This window comes from Alligator sinensis, unplaced genomic scaffold (assembly GCF_000455745.1).
Source record: "Alligator sinensis unplaced genomic scaffold, ASM45574v1 scaffold57_1, whole genome shotgun sequence".
NCBI lineage: Eukaryota > Metazoa > Chordata > Crocodylia > Alligatoridae > Alligator > Alligator sinensis.
This window is the reverse complement of record NW_005842688.1, coordinates 348,675-367,654: the sequence shown is the minus strand read 5'-3', so window position 1 is coordinate 367,654 and position 18,980 is coordinate 348,675. Positions and strand designations below refer to the sequence as shown.

At 47.9% G+C, this 18,980-nt stretch overlaps 1 protein-coding gene across 1 annotated transcript in view; it reads right to left on the bottom strand.

Moving 5' to 3' along the window:
• The window catches only part of KIAA1549L (KIAA1549 like), a 250,006-nt gene that overhangs the window by 229,156 nt on the left and 1,870 nt on the right, over window positions 1-18,980 (bottom strand). The gene's annotated exons all lie outside the window — the stretch shown is intronic.

Genomic DNA, 18,980 nt, shown 5'->3' with positions numbered 1-18,980 from the left:
AAGAGTGCAGTGATATGGCTGCACCTCCCCTTGATTCTTGCTGCACCCAAAGTTTAAAACCAGCTGTTCAGCAGCACACCATCTGCACCTTTTCAAAATCCTAGATCTATCCATGAAGGAAAGGTTTTATAATGTCTAAAAGCCACCATCACAGGAATTTTAGTATGCTAATTCATACCTAATTGTATTTGTTCTACTCAAACCTTAGCATGTGAGGCAGAACTCATAATGTCAACCTAAAATCATTCAGTCCCAGCCCTGGGTGAGGCAGATAGATGGCGGGGCCAGACTGGGCTGGGCTGGACTGCAGGGGCAGAGCTCTTCCCAGCCAGCTGTGGCTCAGCCTGGGGCCACAGGAGCTGTGCACCTGGATTGCTCCCAGGTCCCTGCACCCATGCCAGGCCTGGCTGGACTGTCACAGAGGGGCTAAGGCAATGCTGCACAGAGCCCCTACCCCCTGCCCTGTGATGAGGGAGGAGGAGGGAGAGAGCCCTGCCTGCTGCAGCAGCTCCCTGACAGCCCGGCCTGGCCTGGGCATGGGGAGCCAGGAGCAAACCAGGCGCACAACTCCCATGGCCCCAGCCTGAGCTGCAGCCAGCTGGGAAGGGCCCTGTCCCTGTGACCCAGCCTGGCCCAGCACCACCATCTACCCGAGGCTGAGGCTAGAGTTGGGCCTGTGGGGCTGAACTGGGGCAAGCTGTGGCAGCGGCAGGGCTGGGATGGGTGGCTATGGGGTGCTAAGCAGCAGCAATGCTAGGTGGGACCTGGGGGGGTGCTATGGCCACCCCAAAATTTGCCTTAACCCCAGAGCCACCCCTCCAAGCCCTGCCGCCGCCACTGCACACCCCATGCAGGCTGCACAGCACAGTCCCCTCTCAGGGCCCCCACCCCACCAAGAAGAGGGAAGAGGCTTGCAGCCCCCATGGGGCTGCTGCCCCTGTCAGGAGTCCTGTCAGGCATGCCCAGATGCGAGCCCAGCATGGTTCCCTGATGCAAAGGGGGCAGGGAGAGGGTTTATTCCCTCTTCCTCCCCATCCCCCCTGGAGGACCCCAGCCAGGGTCTGCCTGGCTGGGGCAGAGCAGCCCCTGTCAGGGGGTGCTCAGTCTGCATGGGGGCAAACAGTAGAGGTGGTGGCCGGGGCTGACAGACGTCACCTGTGGTTCCCCGGTGGGAGAGGAGAGGTAGGGAAGATAAGCCCCCTCCATGCCCCCTTTGCCTCAGGGGGCCATGAATGGCCAGCATCTGGTCGGACCCCTGCCCTTGCTCTGGCTAGAGGGCAGAGAGGCAGGGCCAGTCCTGCTGTCTGGAGCAGAAAGCACAGCACAGCTCAGGGCTCCAGAGCATGCTGGAATGCTGGGGGACTCTGATTTAACTTAAACCAGGTAGGGGCCTGGAACAGAAGTTCTATAAAGTGGTTTGTCCTCAGTCAGTTTAGTCTGATACTACATTCAACCAGGTTTATCTTAAACCAGTTTTGGCCATTTTGAAACTGGTTTATGTGCACTGAACTTCTGTTCTGCTACAGGTTTAAATCAGTTTCTGATCACTTAAACTGGTTTATGTGTAACTTCTGTCCCTAGCCTGAGTCATATGTGTAATCAACTCTGACTGCAAATTACGTTAATACTACAGTGAAGATCAAAACAAAGCATTACTATACAGAAATTAGGAAGAGATCATACTGACACATTTGCTAATAGCATTATCAAGGCAACAGGGATGCAACATCTTTGCAACAGACATAACTTGTGCTATACTGTGTATAATCTTCTGTTTGGATTTCAAACCCTAATCTTTATCGGCTTATTATACTAGGCTCAGACAGTCAGTCCCAAACTGTTCTGAAGGACCAAATCTTCAACAGCATTTTGATGTGCCATTGCGCATAGATATTTGCCTCTGTTGACTTAATTCAATTATACAGTGTTACAAGGTAAACAGAAATACAGCGCTAAAGGATTCTAAATATCCCCATTTCATGATACTCCTTTCAAGTATGATTTGGAACCTATACTTCTGACAGAAACAGAATTATTTTTACATGTAATTTTTTGACATGGTGGCCTTAATGTATATTTCACAGCTTAAACCAACCCAGGAAGTACCCAGCAGAAGTGAATATCTCTGTGATACTCTGCAACCATCTGCATTTTTAATATGTTTACAATTTATCTTCAAAATTCAAGAGTCCCAAGAGTTAGGTACATAAAAAAAATAATCCACTGAACATGGTTCCAAAAGGTCTGATAAAGGTTATTTGTTTGGTAAAACAGGTCCCCTTAGGGCACACTGTCTTTCTTATTTACTGTGCCAAGTCTGCTTCTTAAAAAATCCATCTTTTGTATGTTTATTTTATTACTTGCCTGATGATAATAAAGACAGGCTCAAACTCCCCACATTTGGCCCCACTGGCCCAAAATTACACGATGCCAAAATCTTAGCAGAAGAAAGACAAAGGTACTGAGAGAAGAGGAAGCTGCAACCTCTCTCACATCATCTCTTACTCTGTCTAAACAAGCTATTGATCCCCTCTTCGTAATAACTGCAGTGGCCCTTGACAGCATAAGAATACATATAAAGTACAGGCAGTCCTTGACTTATGACGTTTCAAGTTGCAACGCCTCGCACTTACGACGTTTATAAATTGACACCCTGTTTCAACTTTATGACATCAGTTTCGACTTTACAACGCTTGATCTGATGCGATGCCATGCCAGCGAACAAATTTGCTGCATCACCCATCTCCTTGGAGAACATCTGTCCAAACTTCCTTGGACACTTTCTTTAAGAAAGCAGACAAGACTCCAGAAAAACCTGCAGCCAAGACTCCTGAGAAGACTCCAGCCAAGAACCCTTCAAAAAGTCCAATCAAGAGCCCTTCCAAATGTCCAGCAAAGAAGTCCTTCCAAATCAGTATGATTGCTATTTACAATATAAATACATTAAAATAGCTATATTATCTATAATTGATTGAGTACAAAATTCTGGGTTATTTTTGGTGAAAATAGGGTATGGGGCCTTGGTTCAGGAACCAATCCCCCATTTATAACATTGTTTCCTATGGGAAAATTGGTTCCGAGTTACAACGTTTCTACTTAAGACATGGTTTTCAGGAACCAATTGTGTCATAAGTCTGAGGACTGCCTGCAAGTCGGACTGGTGAGTAGAAAAACAGTCTTCACCCATTGCCAAAAAGGGCAAGGGAAAGTGTACAAAGTAAATAAATGTAAGTACTACATAAAACACTTGTGAAACCTTGAGTAGAAAACATTGGAACACTTCCCTATTGTGACTGTCACCAAGCCAGTAGGTAATTATGAACTTTAGCTCTAATATGCCCTGAAGAATCTTGCAAAGAAGATTCAACAAGCAGACCTGGATCTTTTGCAAAAAACCAACAAGACAAATATGAACACTGTGCTGCGCTCTAACAAAAACCATAGCTGCTTTGATATGTAAATGTTTCAATATATTCCGCACAGGCCGTCTGCGTGGGCATGTGTTCTGCCCTCATTGCAGAAATTGCATTACCACTTCCACTTGAGTTCAATGGCAGGACACCCACGTCTCAGCTGGCAAGACATTAAGGTGACACCGTAAGACTTCAGAGAAGTGTGCTGAGCTACACTTCTCTCCCATAACACCTTTATCGGTTCCATATCAAGTAGCATTATGTCCTCAGAAAAATACATCAGCTTACTGAGACACCACATTTGTGCACGCACTGATATTTTTCCAAACATTTCAAATTGTACCAAATAATTTTTATTTCTTTTTGTAAAGGGCAGAAAGAGAGGTTATAATTCTTCTCTGATCTACCAACCACCTTCTAAGCCAGGGGAGGGCAATTATTTCAGGTGGAAGACCGCTTACCCAGTTTTGGCAGGCTGTCGAGGGCCGCATGTGTAGCCCCACCCCTTGACAGGTGCCCCGCCCCCTGGTCACCATCTTGGGACCAATGTCCCAATGTCTTAGGACCAATGTCCCAGGGCCAGCATCAGTGGGGCCCAAAGCGGGGCGCAGGCTGGCAGGGGTCTGTGGAGATGGACTGGGCTGCACCAGCAGAGAGTGGGGAGCTGGCCCAGCTCCATAGAGCCCCTTCCGGCTGGGACCCCACACTCCTGCCACCCTGCTATGGGGCCCGCTGACACTGGCCCCGGGGCACCAGTGTGGGCCCTGTGCTCCTGCTGGCTCCCCACCCACACATTCCCAGTGCCCCCCAGCCCCACGGTAGAGGCGGGGGGGTAGTGCACAGCCCCGACCACCTGCTCGCCAGCAAGGAAGAAGCTGGTGCGGAGTGCAGGGAAAAGCGGCCCCTCGCCCACCCCATGGCCAGAGCTCCTTGCTGCAGGTGCTCACAGCCCACGCAGGGCTGTCTGGAGCAGGCACAGGCAGCCCCACATGGGCTATAAGTGGCTACAGCGCAGGGTGCTGGCCATGGGACAAGAGAGGGGCTGCTTTTCCCCACACTCAGCACCAGCTTGTAACCTGGCCCCACTGCCAGCCTGGGCCCTGTGCCAGCTCCAGACTTGCTCATCGGCAGAAGCAGCTGAGGCTCCCCCGCTTGCCACGCTGGTCAGTGTTGGCTGCTGCTGCCCACCCAGAGCTCACGCACTGGGCAGCCTAGAGGCAGCGGTGGCAAACACTGCACGATGTGGCAAGTGGGGAGGCCGCAGCTGCTGTCACCACACACAGCCCAGACGTGAGAGCCCAGAGCTGGCGTGGGGCCCAGGCTGGCAGTGGGGCCAGGTCACAAGGTGGTGCTGAGTGCGGGGGGGGAAACGCAGGCCCTCCCCACCCCATGCCCAACACCCTGCGCTATTGCCGCTCGCAGCCCACCTGGTGCTGCTTGTGCCTGCTACGAACAGCCCCGTGTGGACTGCAAGCAGCTACAGTGCGGGGCGCCGGCCACATGGAGGGCGAGGGGCCACTTTTCCCCCGCCCCATGCTCCGTCCCTACCCAGGTTCCCCCCCAGCCCTTCTCCCCCACCAGCCCTTCTCTTCTGCCCTTACCTGTGGTTCCTGTGCAGAGCAGCCACATGCTCCCAGGCTAGAAGCCCCGGCTGGGGCTTCCGGTTGGGAGAGGCGGAGCCAGGCAGGCCCTGCCGTTTTGGGGGGCCGCCCGGCGGGCCTCCCCTGGGTCCTACTGCCCTTGGTTCCTGTCATTTTTTACAAGAACCAAGGGCAGATAAATATTAATTTTCTACATTTTTAGGGGCCCCGTGGGTCAGATAGAATGGCCTCGCGGGCTGGATGCAGCCCATGGGCCGTATTTTGCCCACTCCAGTTCTAAGCATTTCCATACTAAGAAACTTATTGGATATCTTGAAGGAATGGCTGCTAGACACATGCCTCATGGAAGCAGCAGCAGCAATATAGTCTGGAGACAAAAATGGAGAAATGGAGACAATCCAATGGATAAGCCATGTAGGAGCATGAGAAACTTACAGCTACATCTAGGAGAGTCTAATATCCTGATTCCTAGGCTTGCAGTACTATAGCCCTACTGGCATTGTTCTATTTCACATCTACGTATTCATCTTGATTTGCAAAAGCAAATCTGCTATCTAACCATGCTGCCTGTAGCAGCGTGGGTGGCTTTAAGTTGCATGTAAATCAGGAGTGAATATAGTTCTGGGGAAGAGAGGAAGAAAGGAGAGCTGGTTATAGCTTCTCCTGTAATTCTGAAATTACAGCAATTGTTAATCCATTAATGTATAAATAATGGAAGAAGAATCTTGAATGTGATAAAATAGGCATAAATACAGCAATCTTAAGCCTACCACCTTCAGATGAACATTCAGCAGCCTTACATAACCCCAAGAAAGATGAAAGGAAGAGAAGTTATCTCCCTAAAAATATATATTTACATATATGCATAATTATATATCCACAGCAATTACAATAGCAAGAGTTTCAATAAATGCAAGCAGAAAACACGTCTGGGCTTCTAAAAAGGATTCATAAAAGAGCATTTATACTACCATCTGGAATGTGTAACAAGATTAGATCAGAAAAACAGAAGTAAGCAGTAGTCTTTTTGCTCATGGGCAATGCAGAATGAGGCAAAATATTAAGTCAGCATTGTTAACCTAATGCAAAATGAAAGTTGATTCATGTCAGCTATTTTTCATTGTTTAGCATTACCATCATAATGTGTCAGATACTTTAGTATGCAGATAGGAAAGGGAAATACAGATGATTTAGATCTGACAAAAAGAGTAAACTATGCTTTAAAACCAGTCAAACAAGATCACCAAAATTATAACCTGAATAGGTTACATTTGAAATATTAAACTGGTATAACCCTTGGATCAAAATTTAAGAGTGCCTAAGAGCCAGATCTACAAGTGGATTTGGGCACCTAATGTTACAGATGAATGCCTAGTGACAGTTACAAAAAACAACTAAATGAGTGAGCTGTCTAACTGCCACTGGCTGGAAATCTCCAGTCTTTTAAAAAGGATTAAGGTGGTGAATTTATTTTGGCTCTTTTATAAATCCTGGTAGACAGCTATCTGCCTGTTTAGGGAAGTAACTGGGTTGTAAATCTGTCCTTTCACCCACATTGGATTTTTTCACCCATGTAAATCACCCCAGCGGGCAGTGGACAAATGTTTAGCTATCTCTGGGCAGAGCTGGTTATAGCTGCAGCAGGCAGCTATTACAGTGCCGCATGTCTAGGTGATTGGGGAACAAGTAATAGCTAGTTTGCCTTGTGCAAACATATAACCTAGAACAAGGGTGTCGAAGATATGGCCCACCAGGCCCCTGAAGGGGCCAGCAATTCATGGGTAGAACCCACCACCAAATTTCTAAATACAGAGTCCTACTGGGGATATGTGCAGGTGGGGTGGAGTGGGGCAAGCAACAGCTGTACCAGACAAAAGTTTGGATCCAGCCCAAAAGGCTCCTCACAGTCCAGATCCATCCCAGCAAGCTGGCAAGTTTAGCACAAGACCTAGAATAAGCTGCATACACACAACATACACTGATATAACTCACATTAATGCAGTTTTATCCCCAGATGCTTCCTGAAAAAAAATGACATTAGGATTGAGTAAATTACACTAATGCGGGGCTTCACATCATGTGTCTGTTCTCCACTGGTTTTAAAGCTGCGTTATGTATCCATGCCCTAATTTTCACTGCAGATGAACGTAACTAATTTATATTTGAAAATGGGTTATAAGTTCCTAAGTCACTTGGAAGCATCTGCAAACTGTAGTGAAAAGCCAAGAAAAAAAATTGGGGACAGGACTGGGAATGTGGAAAAAATCATCCTATGACCATAAATTCCAGTTTCAGCCAGAACAACAGGTAAAACATGCACAATGAGTAGCAGACTACAAAATTACGCCAAGTGACTAAACCCCTCTAACACAGTGGTCTCCAACATTTTTATGGTGAAGATCACTTTTTGGAAGTAAAGGGCACCCCGGATCTACCACGCCCCCTTCCACCTCACCCTGCCCCCCACCCCACAGAGTGTCCCAGACCCAGCTGGGCCGGGCTGAGGCCCGATCCCACTTCTGTGCTGTGGCTACGCTGAACCACGTCCACTCAGCAGCCAGACTAGTGTGGCATCGGACCCTGGCCTAGCCAGATCTAGGACTGTCCGTAGTCCAGGGACATGTGGGGGCAGGGCTCCCACCACTGGGCACAGCCTGGAGGAGGCCCCAGGGACCTGTGCCCCCCCACTTGTGCTCTGGGGGCAGCGGGCAGGCAGCAGCAGCCGCCTTGTCCTGAGCACAGGTTGTGGGGGACAGAGGCCCCCAGGGCCTCTGCCGGGCTGTGCCCAGCAGCAGGAGCCCCCACCGTGTGCCCCTGGGTCACAGAGAGTCCCAGACCTGGCCAGGCCAGGGCCCGACCCACTTCTGTGCCACCCCTATGCTGCACTGAGCCAAGCCCACCTGGAAGGGGGAGGAACATGGTGTCTGGCCTCAGCCTGGCCGGGTCTGGAAGTCTCCGAGACCCAGAGGCACATGAGACCCAGAGGCTTCTGCTGCTGGGCACAGCCTGGCAGAGGTCCCGGGGGCCCATGCCCCCCCCCACACACCTGTGCTCAGGATGAGGCGGCTGCTGCTGTGGGCTGCCCACCCCAAGCACAGGTGGGGGTGTCAGAAGCCACCCCTTGCACCCCTGAATGATTAGATCTTCCCAGACCCAGCTGGGCCAGGGCCACCCCCACATGAGTCCCCGCTGCTGAGCTGAGCCATGCCTGCACTTGGCCACTGCAGTGGGGACTCAAGGCACACAGCAGCAGCAGCTGCCTCTGTTGCCTCTGCCCCCACAGAAATGGGCAGGGAACCCCTCTCCATGGCCCTAGAAGAGCCCCCCAAGCTACAATCGTTCGATCACCCAGCCAGGCTTGGGCCCTACTTACCTTCCCCTGCTCCTGGCTGGGCCACACGGTCACTCACTCACCGCCAGGGCCTCAATTTGGCCCCTGCCCCTTCCCTCCCCCACAGATTGACCTGCTGGGGCTGTGGGCAGTGGGTGTGCATATGTACATGTGCCCAGCAGTCTCCCCAGCCCAAGACTGACCCAAAGAGGCTCTGGGATCTACCTGTCAATTGGGGTCCCCGGGTTGGTGGCCACTGCTCTAACATAAGGCTGGGCAACTAGTACCACAAGTGACATGGACAGCTTATGTGTGTAAGGCAGGCAGCACAGTGGAAATAGTGTGGGGAGTGGAAAGCAGAGCAGCAGATTGGGTAAGAGAAGGAAATCAGAGTGGCACTCAAAGGGAACAGGGCTTAATTTGGGCACACCTACCAGAAAGGCTGGCCCCCACTGCTCTAATGTCTAGATGCAGAGAGTAGCACAATGCGTTAGTATACTGGCTTGCCACCTCCTGATTAGTGGCATTAAATCCCGGCTTAATTCAGGGGAAATTAAAATTTATAGCAACATCCTATTTCTCAATTGTGTCATAAACACATATTATGACATGACTGCCTGTCTCCAACAAACAGAAGCTTCTGAAAATATCAACAGGACCATAGGCACAGAAGGATATTGATGTTTGCTGGTGCCAGCTCTGATGTAGTATGCGTGGTAAACTGTACCTTTTCTGAGGCTCTTGCAACAGCCAGCACGTGCTAGGTGCTGTGTTTCCCAGAGATTCATATTACACAATGCTGAATTCAGACACTGACTTAGGCCTTTTTCAGACTCCTTGGTTCTGAGTGATCACTGAACTCTATCCCACAAGTTTGATCTAGCTCCTGGTGATGCTTTATTGATGATAGGGTTGTGAAAGGTTAAGCAATGTTTAACCGATAAGCCCAGTGATAATCAATTAGCTTACCAGTTATTGTTTAGCTCAGGATAGCACAGTCTGGCAGAGAAGTGGGGGAAGAGAAGCTGTGCAGTGCCCCAGCAGGACCCAAACGGTGGCAGGGCAGGAAGTAAGGGGGAAGGCAGGAGGGGTGGGGAGGGCAAGGGGGACTAGTACCAATAACCTAAGAGGAAAACAGCAGGCAGCCTAATAACTGATCGATAAAGTACTTAGATGTTCATTCACAGGTGCTCCCTCCTTCCCAGCACAGGGCTTCGTAGGCTGTGTTGTGCGGCTCAGCTCGCTACCGCCTCCTCCTCACCCTTAAACACTATTTACGTCCTTAATTGTAGGGACCTCAATTAAACCATACTACGTGCTGAGGACTTCTGACAAGTCATTTACTTAGGTACTCAGAAGCACACATCTAGGATTAATTTAAGATTTTTCTAATCTAAATCCTATGGGGACTTTTACACATGCTCTGGGACTTGAGTCCAGTGTTTTAATTAGAGCGGCTCCAAGAGCCATGGGGGTGCTTAAACTGAAGCTCCTCAAACAATCTTTAGTTCAAGCATCCCCGCCACCATTTTTAAGTGCAGGGACGCTGATACATGAGACACAGGAGGCTGCTGGAGCACAGTAACTGCCACGCTCTAGTAGACTAGATTAACTGTCTGCTTGCTCCCATGTGCTGGAATTCCAGAGTGTCGTAGCGGCCTCTGCACTCATGTATAGGCACCCAATAAGACAACAGGCACTAACAAAATACACTTATAAAATGAAAATCCACCACTAAAGAGGTAGCACAGTTGCCACCTAGTCAATTTGCTGCCACAGAACCTGTCCATGAAATCCTTCAGTAGGCAAGGCACCCCTTAAAGCTAATGGAAATTTTGTCTAAGTATGGTCTGCATATTTATGTTCATAAGACCTAGTTATTCAAATGAATCCAGTGGGCATATCCTTATGCCTAATCAATAAGGTTCCTTATAGCACAAGGGATCATCTAGATAGATTCAAATGAAAAATTATGGCCATGGTTTATAACCAAGGTATCACTCGGCATATGAATGCACAAGAAAGACAGGAGACTTTTAGAGTGAATTTTCTGTCAATCATTTTAATTTCACATTGCTTTAACATAAACACTTATGTAATGTCCTGTTTGCATCCTAAACTGTAATAGAATTTTTTAAATCTTAAAAACTACACTTTGTTGGTATGTACTCAATCTTTTTCAATATCCAAAGTACATGTAGGGTTAGATTCAGCTACCACGATCTGTACCATTTGAATATCTGTTTTCAACCTTTTTCAATAAGTGTACCCCCAGTGGCTGGACATGAAATGGGGGGAGAGAGGGACTGGCAGTGGCCGGATGCAGAGCAGAAGGAGGATGGCACGCAGCTGGACGTAGAGTGTGGGGCGGGGTAGGGGGTGGCGGTGGCCGTACGCAGAGCGGCACCAGTGCAGGGTGGTAGGTGGCGGCAGTGGCTGCTGCATGCAAGCTCTCTCTCCTCCACCCTGCATCTGGTCGGCTGGCTGGGTGGGACCTGTGCCACCCACAGAGGGGTGCCGCTGCCCTCGCCCCACCCCACCCCAGCCCTGCTCTTGAGAGATGGCAGCACGGGACGTTGGGTGGCAGTGCTCTGTCCCTGCCTGCCCGCGCATACCCTTTTGGGCCTTCCCAAGTACCCCCAGGGGTACGTGTACCCCCAGTTGACAACCCCTGATCTAGCCTATAAAATTTATATAGCTTAATACATTTTTAATTATTTAGTATAGAGAAGTATTCTTCTCAATTTTTCCAAAGCATTTCACAGTACTACAACATACCGTATCAGCTAGAATTCTTTCCTAGATCTTCTCCTCAAATACGTGCTCAGAATTTTATAACATGTCAGTTGCACTCTGGAAAATTGCTTGGGAAGTTTCAAATATCACCACTATACCAGACCAAGAACTCAGCCCTTACCCAAACCAAAAATACAACAATCTTTACTCTTCATAAAATGTGTGACAGGCTAGCTGGTAGTGACTAAGCCCAGGGGTTCTGAAAGGGCAAAAGATGATTGGAGGACTTGGGATTCCCTTTCCTCACCAATCAGGCCCCAGAGACTCACCCTCCATGTCCCCTGATTGGCCCCTTGGGTCACCTGGATGGGGATAAAAGGGGCAGCACGGCTGACTCAGAGAGACCAGTGAGGGACCACGAGGAAGGAGCTTCAAAGAGCTGGCAAGAGCTGAACTAGCAGGGCGGGAGCAGTTGCCCCAGAAAGGCCTGAAGGACTGGGACCTGCAGACAGGAGTTGGACCCTCAGCAGCACGGTGTGCAGCCAGCAGGAGAGGCTTCCTGCTGGGCTCCAGGATCCCCTATGAGAGGCTGCGGCCAGCAGTAGAGGCTCCTCAGTTCCAGCAAGGATCTCAGCAGTGACCTAAGAGGTTCCCAGCTTGGCTTCCAGCTCCTCCAATCCAAGGCCAGGCAGCTCGATGTGAGGCCAGGGCTCCAGAAAGGTCAAGACCCTTAGCAGTGGTGGCTGTGTGGCAGAGTTTCTACCTACCACATGGAAGATCTAAGTTCAAGTCCCAACTGGGGTGACTTGGGATGATTGAGCTATACAAGAAACAAATCTTCTTGCAGTGGAAACGGGCCATTGTGCTTTCCCCTTTTTTCCACCTCCAGGTACCTAGGCCCTATAGATCCTTGTCATTTGACATTTTGTATTTTGTGCCTTTTTATATTTCACCAACCAGTATTGTTTGCTCTGCTGTTTGTGGTTTATATTTTGTTAACCCTGTCTTTTGTCAATGATTGTAAGTGTCTAACCTTTGTTGAATCCTGCCCCCTTGGGGCATTGTAGTGTCTACTATACCCCCTGATTTATGCCTGTTATGTTCCCAGTATTGTTCCCTCATTAAAAGGTATATGGTTAAGTCCCCATTGGTGGTCTGGCTCTGCTCTATAGGGGGACAAGAGTCCCTACACCTCCCACAGCACTTGTGCACCTGCTTTGATCCCTTCAATTGGAGAGGGGGTACCTCTTGGAGTACCGCCCGGGTTACAAATGTATCAACATTGCATTCATAATTACTTTCATTATAAAAAGTTAGTTAATGTTTCTACTCTAGTAATTTTGATTTTTTTTTGTGGCATACCCCAAAATTATTTAGTAAAGGACATAAAGGCCGATTAAGGAAAGATATTCACAACAGAAATTATAAGAGCAATTTAGGATTTCTCTGGACTGGTTACTGTTGTAATAGGCAGAAAGTTTTTTATTGTACATCCCAGATAGTTTGGTTTATTTTGAATGACCTTTCTGTATGCTCCAATTCGTGCTTTCCTATAAGTGCAAAACTCACAGACATCAAGTAAAATACACAGACCAGAAAGCTAGACCGAAAACATAACTCAGGAAAAAATCATATTAAATTCAGCAAGTGCTATTAAAATAACTTGCAACAAATGACCAAACCTGATAAACTGCAGGCAATTAATTCATGTGGCAATTTTGTTTTATAACTTGTATCCTACTTACTGTTTCCTTGGCTATTCTAATTATTCCTTGATAGGGAAGTAAAACTCAGAAATCCATTTAAATGTATGAAACATCCCTCCTCAAAGGAAACTATTAAAAACTATTATGTAAATATATCCATTTAGAAACAGTTTCAAATATATATAATACAACTGAGTGGGTAACTGTAGTGAGCAACTGAATGAGAAGACATCACAATGTGGACTCCTGACACTACAGAAAAGAGTAGCCTCTTCAGGGCCGGAGATGTCTATCATATTGAAATCCTTACGGAAATTTCTCAATGGAACACTACCTTCATAAAACATAACTGCTTCAGATCAGATCACTATTGGCACCGTTAATTAAAGAGATTTCAAAACTATTGCAGTTTAGCTTTGGCTCTGTCTTCATGCAACAAAAGAGTGTGAGTTTACATTAAGATAGCTAATTCAATGTGAACTCCAAGTGAAAAAAAGGCACTATAGTGAATACGGAGGTAAAAATTACATTCCTTGCCCCTGTGTTGTCATAGCCTTCTTCATGTAAAAACAGTGGAGACAAGTTACAGAAGTTCTACTATGAATTAAAGGAAGTGTGATCAACCATGGACATGAGATGTATTGCTGGCGTTAGCTTGCTGAATGCTCGTAAAACTGTAGATGCCTTATCTTTACTTAGAACCCAATGGTGAGGTAACTACCGTGTGTTAGCTATATTGCTGGGGGAAATAGCAACGCTTTAATGTTGTGGATCTTTGATGAAATAGATTGTAAACGTTTATACACTACTATCTAAGTTAGCATTTCTGGTAGTTCTAGTTCTATGTACCTATAAATAATTATGAAATTTTAGAAGCAAAGCTAGCAATAATGTGTCTTTCAAAGCTCTAGTTCATTGGGTGTAAATACTGCAGACCAACTCACTATCGCAATAGGCATACATTTTAGTTAAAATACATTAATTTTTATAGCTAAAGCTAAGGATAAGCAAAATGAATTTTTGTTCATTATTTCTTTGTAAAGTAACCATGTTTTAAGGGACTATCAGACCAGAAAAACAAAAGGGACACATCTCAAAAACTCATTTGTCCTAGCAAGAACAAACCATTTGATTACATGCCGATACAGCATCTGAACCATAAGAAGTAGTCAGTCAACAAAGCAACCAATCTTTCTGAAGTAACATCCCACAAGTTTACACCCACAGCATACGGACTATACTTTCAGACAGTAATACAATGCACAAGTCCAGAAGTCTTAAATGTATCAACAATTTTCTGTATATGAATTTCCTCCATAAATGCAGAAAGCAATCTGCAGAAGGGAAGGGGATTAAAAACTGGGGACTAGTAGTTAGAGCAGGAAGCAGTCAGTAATGGAGACCTAGGATTCATGGGTTCTACATACCTGACTAGCAGGTATGACCTCAGGCATGTTACTGGTGAATACCCACAGTTCTTTATTTCCTTCAAGTGGGAGCTGAGAATAAACAACTCCTCTGAACATCAAGCTACTGAACCTCCCCATGATTTACTTCCCCCACTGGCTACAACAGTATAAATCAGAGGTGCCCGACTTATTTGGTCTGTGGGCCAGATGAACAGTGCCAGGTCCACAGGCCCAATCTAGCATGCAGTGCTGGCCCATCTGGGGTTCGATCCAGCTGAGCAGAAATGGCCCAGCCAGGGCTGATGCAACTGCAGGGGACTAGAGCCTGAAAGAACTGTGCAGGAACAGATCAGCTGGGGCCTGATGTAGCCAGCCACAGGGGGCTGGGGCCCAATATAGGCACATGGGAAGGGTCCACCCAAAGGTTGATCCCACGTGACTGCATCAGGCCCTGGCCAGGCCATTTCTGCATGGTTCAATCAGGCCCCGAATCAATCTAGCTGCAAGGGAACGGGGCCTGATCCCTCTGTGCAGAGCCAGCCCAACCAGAGCAAATGCAACTACGTGGGGCTTGGAAATTTGGCAGCAGGGGAGCAGTGGCAGTATTCATAGCCACCGCCCACCACTGCCAAATTTCCAGACCTATGGGTCCAATGACAAGCTTCCACAGGCCAGATATGGCCCATGGGCTGGCCATTGAACATCTCTAGTATAACTACTTAAAATTATAGGCAATGAACAGACAAATGCGATCATTTGTCCCATGAGAAAGCCCTTTGCCCCAGGATTGTACAGACTTACACATTGATTGAGGGACAAGCCTCTCAGGCTGCATGCTGGTCACCTGCTGGCAAAGGAGCAGCAATGCATATCAGAAGGGTGACATTCGTTAAGTGACTGCATTCATCCTGTTTTGATCCAGGTCAAACTACAGGACAGTCAGTTGGTCAATTAAGGCATCTGTTTACAGCCACAAAAATCTGGAGCTGAAAGTGCCACCCATCCTTTTGCATTTAAGGCAGGATCAAGTGTATCTGGGCCATCCTAGGCAGATGTTTATTGAATCTATTGTATAAAACCATCAGTAAAGGAAAGATTCCACACCATCTCATTCCAGTGTTTCACTACTGTAATGGGGCCAGGGGTTCCTGTAACCTTAATGAAATGCTGCAGCAGAGAAAGGCAGGCTGGTCATCAGGCCTAAAATGGAAACCCCTGTGGGTGGCTGGAGAGCCACCTGACTGGAAGAGGTGGTACACTGGGAGGCACATGAGGCTAGTGCCTGAGACCAGGCACTCAGTCGGACCCTGCAGGCAACAGGTAAAGGAGCTCCTGAACAGGATGGCTGCAGGTGAGGGACTGACCAGCACTCAAGACATCCCTGTGAGCTGCAAGCAAAGAGGAAGGGGGGCCTTATAGCATGCAGGACAGTTATGACCTAGTGCAGGGAGAATCTGTGTTACACAGCCTATGGGCTTGTGTTTATGTTATGATTAAGACCAGAGAACCAGATTGTGGCTATGGAGGAGATATGGAGACACAAAGGGGTGCTGACAGGGCACTCAGAAGCAGGCAGCCTAGCTGGGGGTCAGGAACCCAGAGGGCTGGAACTGGTGTGCCATGCTAGGCCAAGGCCAAGAGGGCTAAGGTCAGGATCAGACAGCCTAGCCTGGGGTCAGGAACCCAGGGGGCTGTGAGCTGATGCAGGTGGAGGCCAGGAAGCCAAGGCCAGTAAAAGCAGTCTAGCCTAGGGACAGGAACCCCCAAGAGCAGAAGACTGGTAGCAGAAGCTGTCCAGCCTGGGATTTGGGACTATAAGGGCAGAAGACTGGTAGTGGAAGCATCCTGGCCTGGGGTCAGGGACCCAGAAGGCTGATGGCTATGGTAAGGCTACAGCTGCTGTGTGAGGGTCAGGGAATCAGACAGCAGAAGGTTGAGGCCAGATCAGGCTTAAGTCAAGAGGGACAAACCCTGGATAAGGGGCCTAGAGAAAAGACAGTCTTGCCAAGACCGGGGGCTTGTCAGATTGACTAGAGAGTGACAGATGGGCCAGAGCCCAGACAACTTGAAATAATATCTGCAAGGCATGGGTGCAGCTGTAGGGGCGAAAGGAGGTCACAAATAGCCTTAAGGCAGCTGGCACCCTGAGACACAGGGTCGGAGGGCTCCACTTAGGGCTTGAAGGTCAGGACTGGGGTCAGCTTGGTACAAGAGGGACCTGCTGGCCAAAACAGGCTAGGGCTTACCCGGGGACCCTGGGGCAGCCTCCCTTTTTAGAATAAAATAATTCCATCAAGGCATGGCAGGAGGGAGGAAAGGGTATAACTACACTTGAAACTTGTTTTGAGCATAAAGGTCAAATGATCTTCAGCAACAGTTGTTTCAGCAGTGTGCGAATGCTTTATTATGATCCTGTGATTAAGGTACTTGCACTCCACACCAGTGGATATATGTAGTACTGCAATGTTTGGAAACAAGCACTTAATATTCTGGGCAGACATGCCCTGGTGCACTGTTCTGCCAATGTGCTGAATACAGTCTGGCATACTTGAACTGCATATTGTGGAATATTTACTGGAAGGCAATAGAATTCTGGGGTTTTGGCTCAAGGCACATAAATCCTATGTTTCCTCCTGTTTTACCGTCTCATTCATCTGTTTTTATGAGTCACCCAGCAGCATTTTCAAAGCATTGCCAGACAATGGGCACATCTACGCAAGACATTTACTGTGGAGTAGACTAATTAGCTCCGCAGTAAACATCCTGTGTCTACACATGAGGCCCCATGAGGCCAAAAGAAACTAATTAACTCTGCAGCAAGGTAGTACTTGTGCTTACAAGTACTACCCTGCTGCAGAGGTTTCTTGTGTGCAGCAGTGCACATGTAGATGCTGACCCAGCTAGCTGGGGCATGAGGGTGCTTCAGTGCGGGGGCTGCCTGCCGGCTAGTCCTGCATTGTAGCACCCTTGTGCCCCTCCCAGCTCCTCTACAGCATGTTGAGCCAGGTTGGAACAGCTCCAGGCTGGCAGGCTGAACCCACAGCTCCCCTGTTAGCCACGCCTGCTCCAACCTGGCTCAACATGCTACAGTCCCAGACATACATTCAAACAGTACTCCTGGGAGTGATAAACTCTGGTGTGATATACACCAGAGTTTATTGCTGGCTGTGTGCTAATAGCACATGTAGACGCACCCAATCTGTAGGAAACTTGAGCAAGTACTCAGATCCTAATGGTGATGAGTACATATAAGTTGAGTATGTAAATGCACTGAGTGCACTGAGAGATGAAGTATGTAAATGTTCTCTCTGCAATTGTGTATAAGCTTTATAAATTTTAACTGGGAGACTGTTAACAGACTTCAGCTCTACCAGCAACCAAACTTACCTGGCTACACATCTATACTGTGAGGACTGTGCAAAAAGAAAGTTAGAGAATTTAAGCTTTAATGGCATGTTTAAAAGGAAGTGCCAACACCAAAAGGAGCTGTTATCCTGACAGCTTTACATATACTAACTTAGTTTATCATAAAATATTAAGTCACCAAATCTTAAAGGAACCACAGTTTAATTACTAAGAAAACAGCTATGTACTGGAAGAGCTTCCTGGAATGCCCTAGCAAGGACCTAATCACCAAGGTGAAGAGTAGAGGTTTAGAGTGATTTTTCCAGCCAGTGGAGTTGGATCTCCCTTTCTGGATACAACCACAGTTTCTCTACCAAAAATTGGTTGTTTGTGGAGCTTCTAAGGATAGTTTTAAGATTTTTTTTAAAACATCTGAATGGAGCCCACTGAACTATTTGCAGGCATTTATAAAAATAACTAGCAAATTGTCTGTCAAGAATGACAGGAGGGGGCAGGCAGGGACAGAAGCCTGTGTCTGGCCCCACCCCTTCAGGGCTGGGCCCACCCCCCCTCCTCCCCCCTGCCACTTCAGGGCTGGGACCACTCTCCCCTCCCCCCCACCCCTTCAGAGCCAGGCCTGCTTCCCCCCCTGCCCCGCTGCTTCAGGGCTGGGGCCAGGACCAGGCCCACTCCCCCCACCACTGGCCCAGCCGCTCCTCCCACCCCGCTTTGGGTCTGGGGCTTTTCCCCCTGCTCCATCGCTGCCGCCATCTCCAGGGAGCAGGGCTGTGCAGGGTGGGGGGCCAGCACCGTTAGCCTCACCCCACTGCTCTGTCCCCTCCATCCCTGCCGTCATAGCAGCACATCACCACCGCCTGTCCACAACACTGTTGGAGCACTCTGATTGGTTGTTTCAGACAATCAATCAGAGTGCGAATAAAGCGTTACAAACAGACAGACAGACAGACTAAGGCTTTTATAATATTAGAATTCCCAGGGGATGATCCCTAGTATCACCCATTACACAGTCTACACCTGCACATTCAACATTGTGCTACCCTATCAATATTACTAATGTACATCCCAGAAATAGTAAAGTGTACTTTATGAGATTCTGGATAATACTACCTGCTAAGTCATAAGGATCCAGGTTTGTTTAAACAGGGTAGCAACTTAACTCTCTTGTCCCTTATTTCCACTAAAGACAGGTATCCGCTCTCACAAGGCATGAGATTTATCACAAATCAAGTGGGAACTCACTACTAAAATACTGGTATAATATCACTGCCTTTTTCTTCATTTTGAGGAATATATTGTTTAACTGAGGATTGTGCTAGTATGCCATGAGCAAAAATCCTGCGGTTGGGTGTCAGAAAATACCTCTTAAAATGCAAAAAAGATTTGTAATGAGTATTACTATATTATAGAATAAAAGTGAT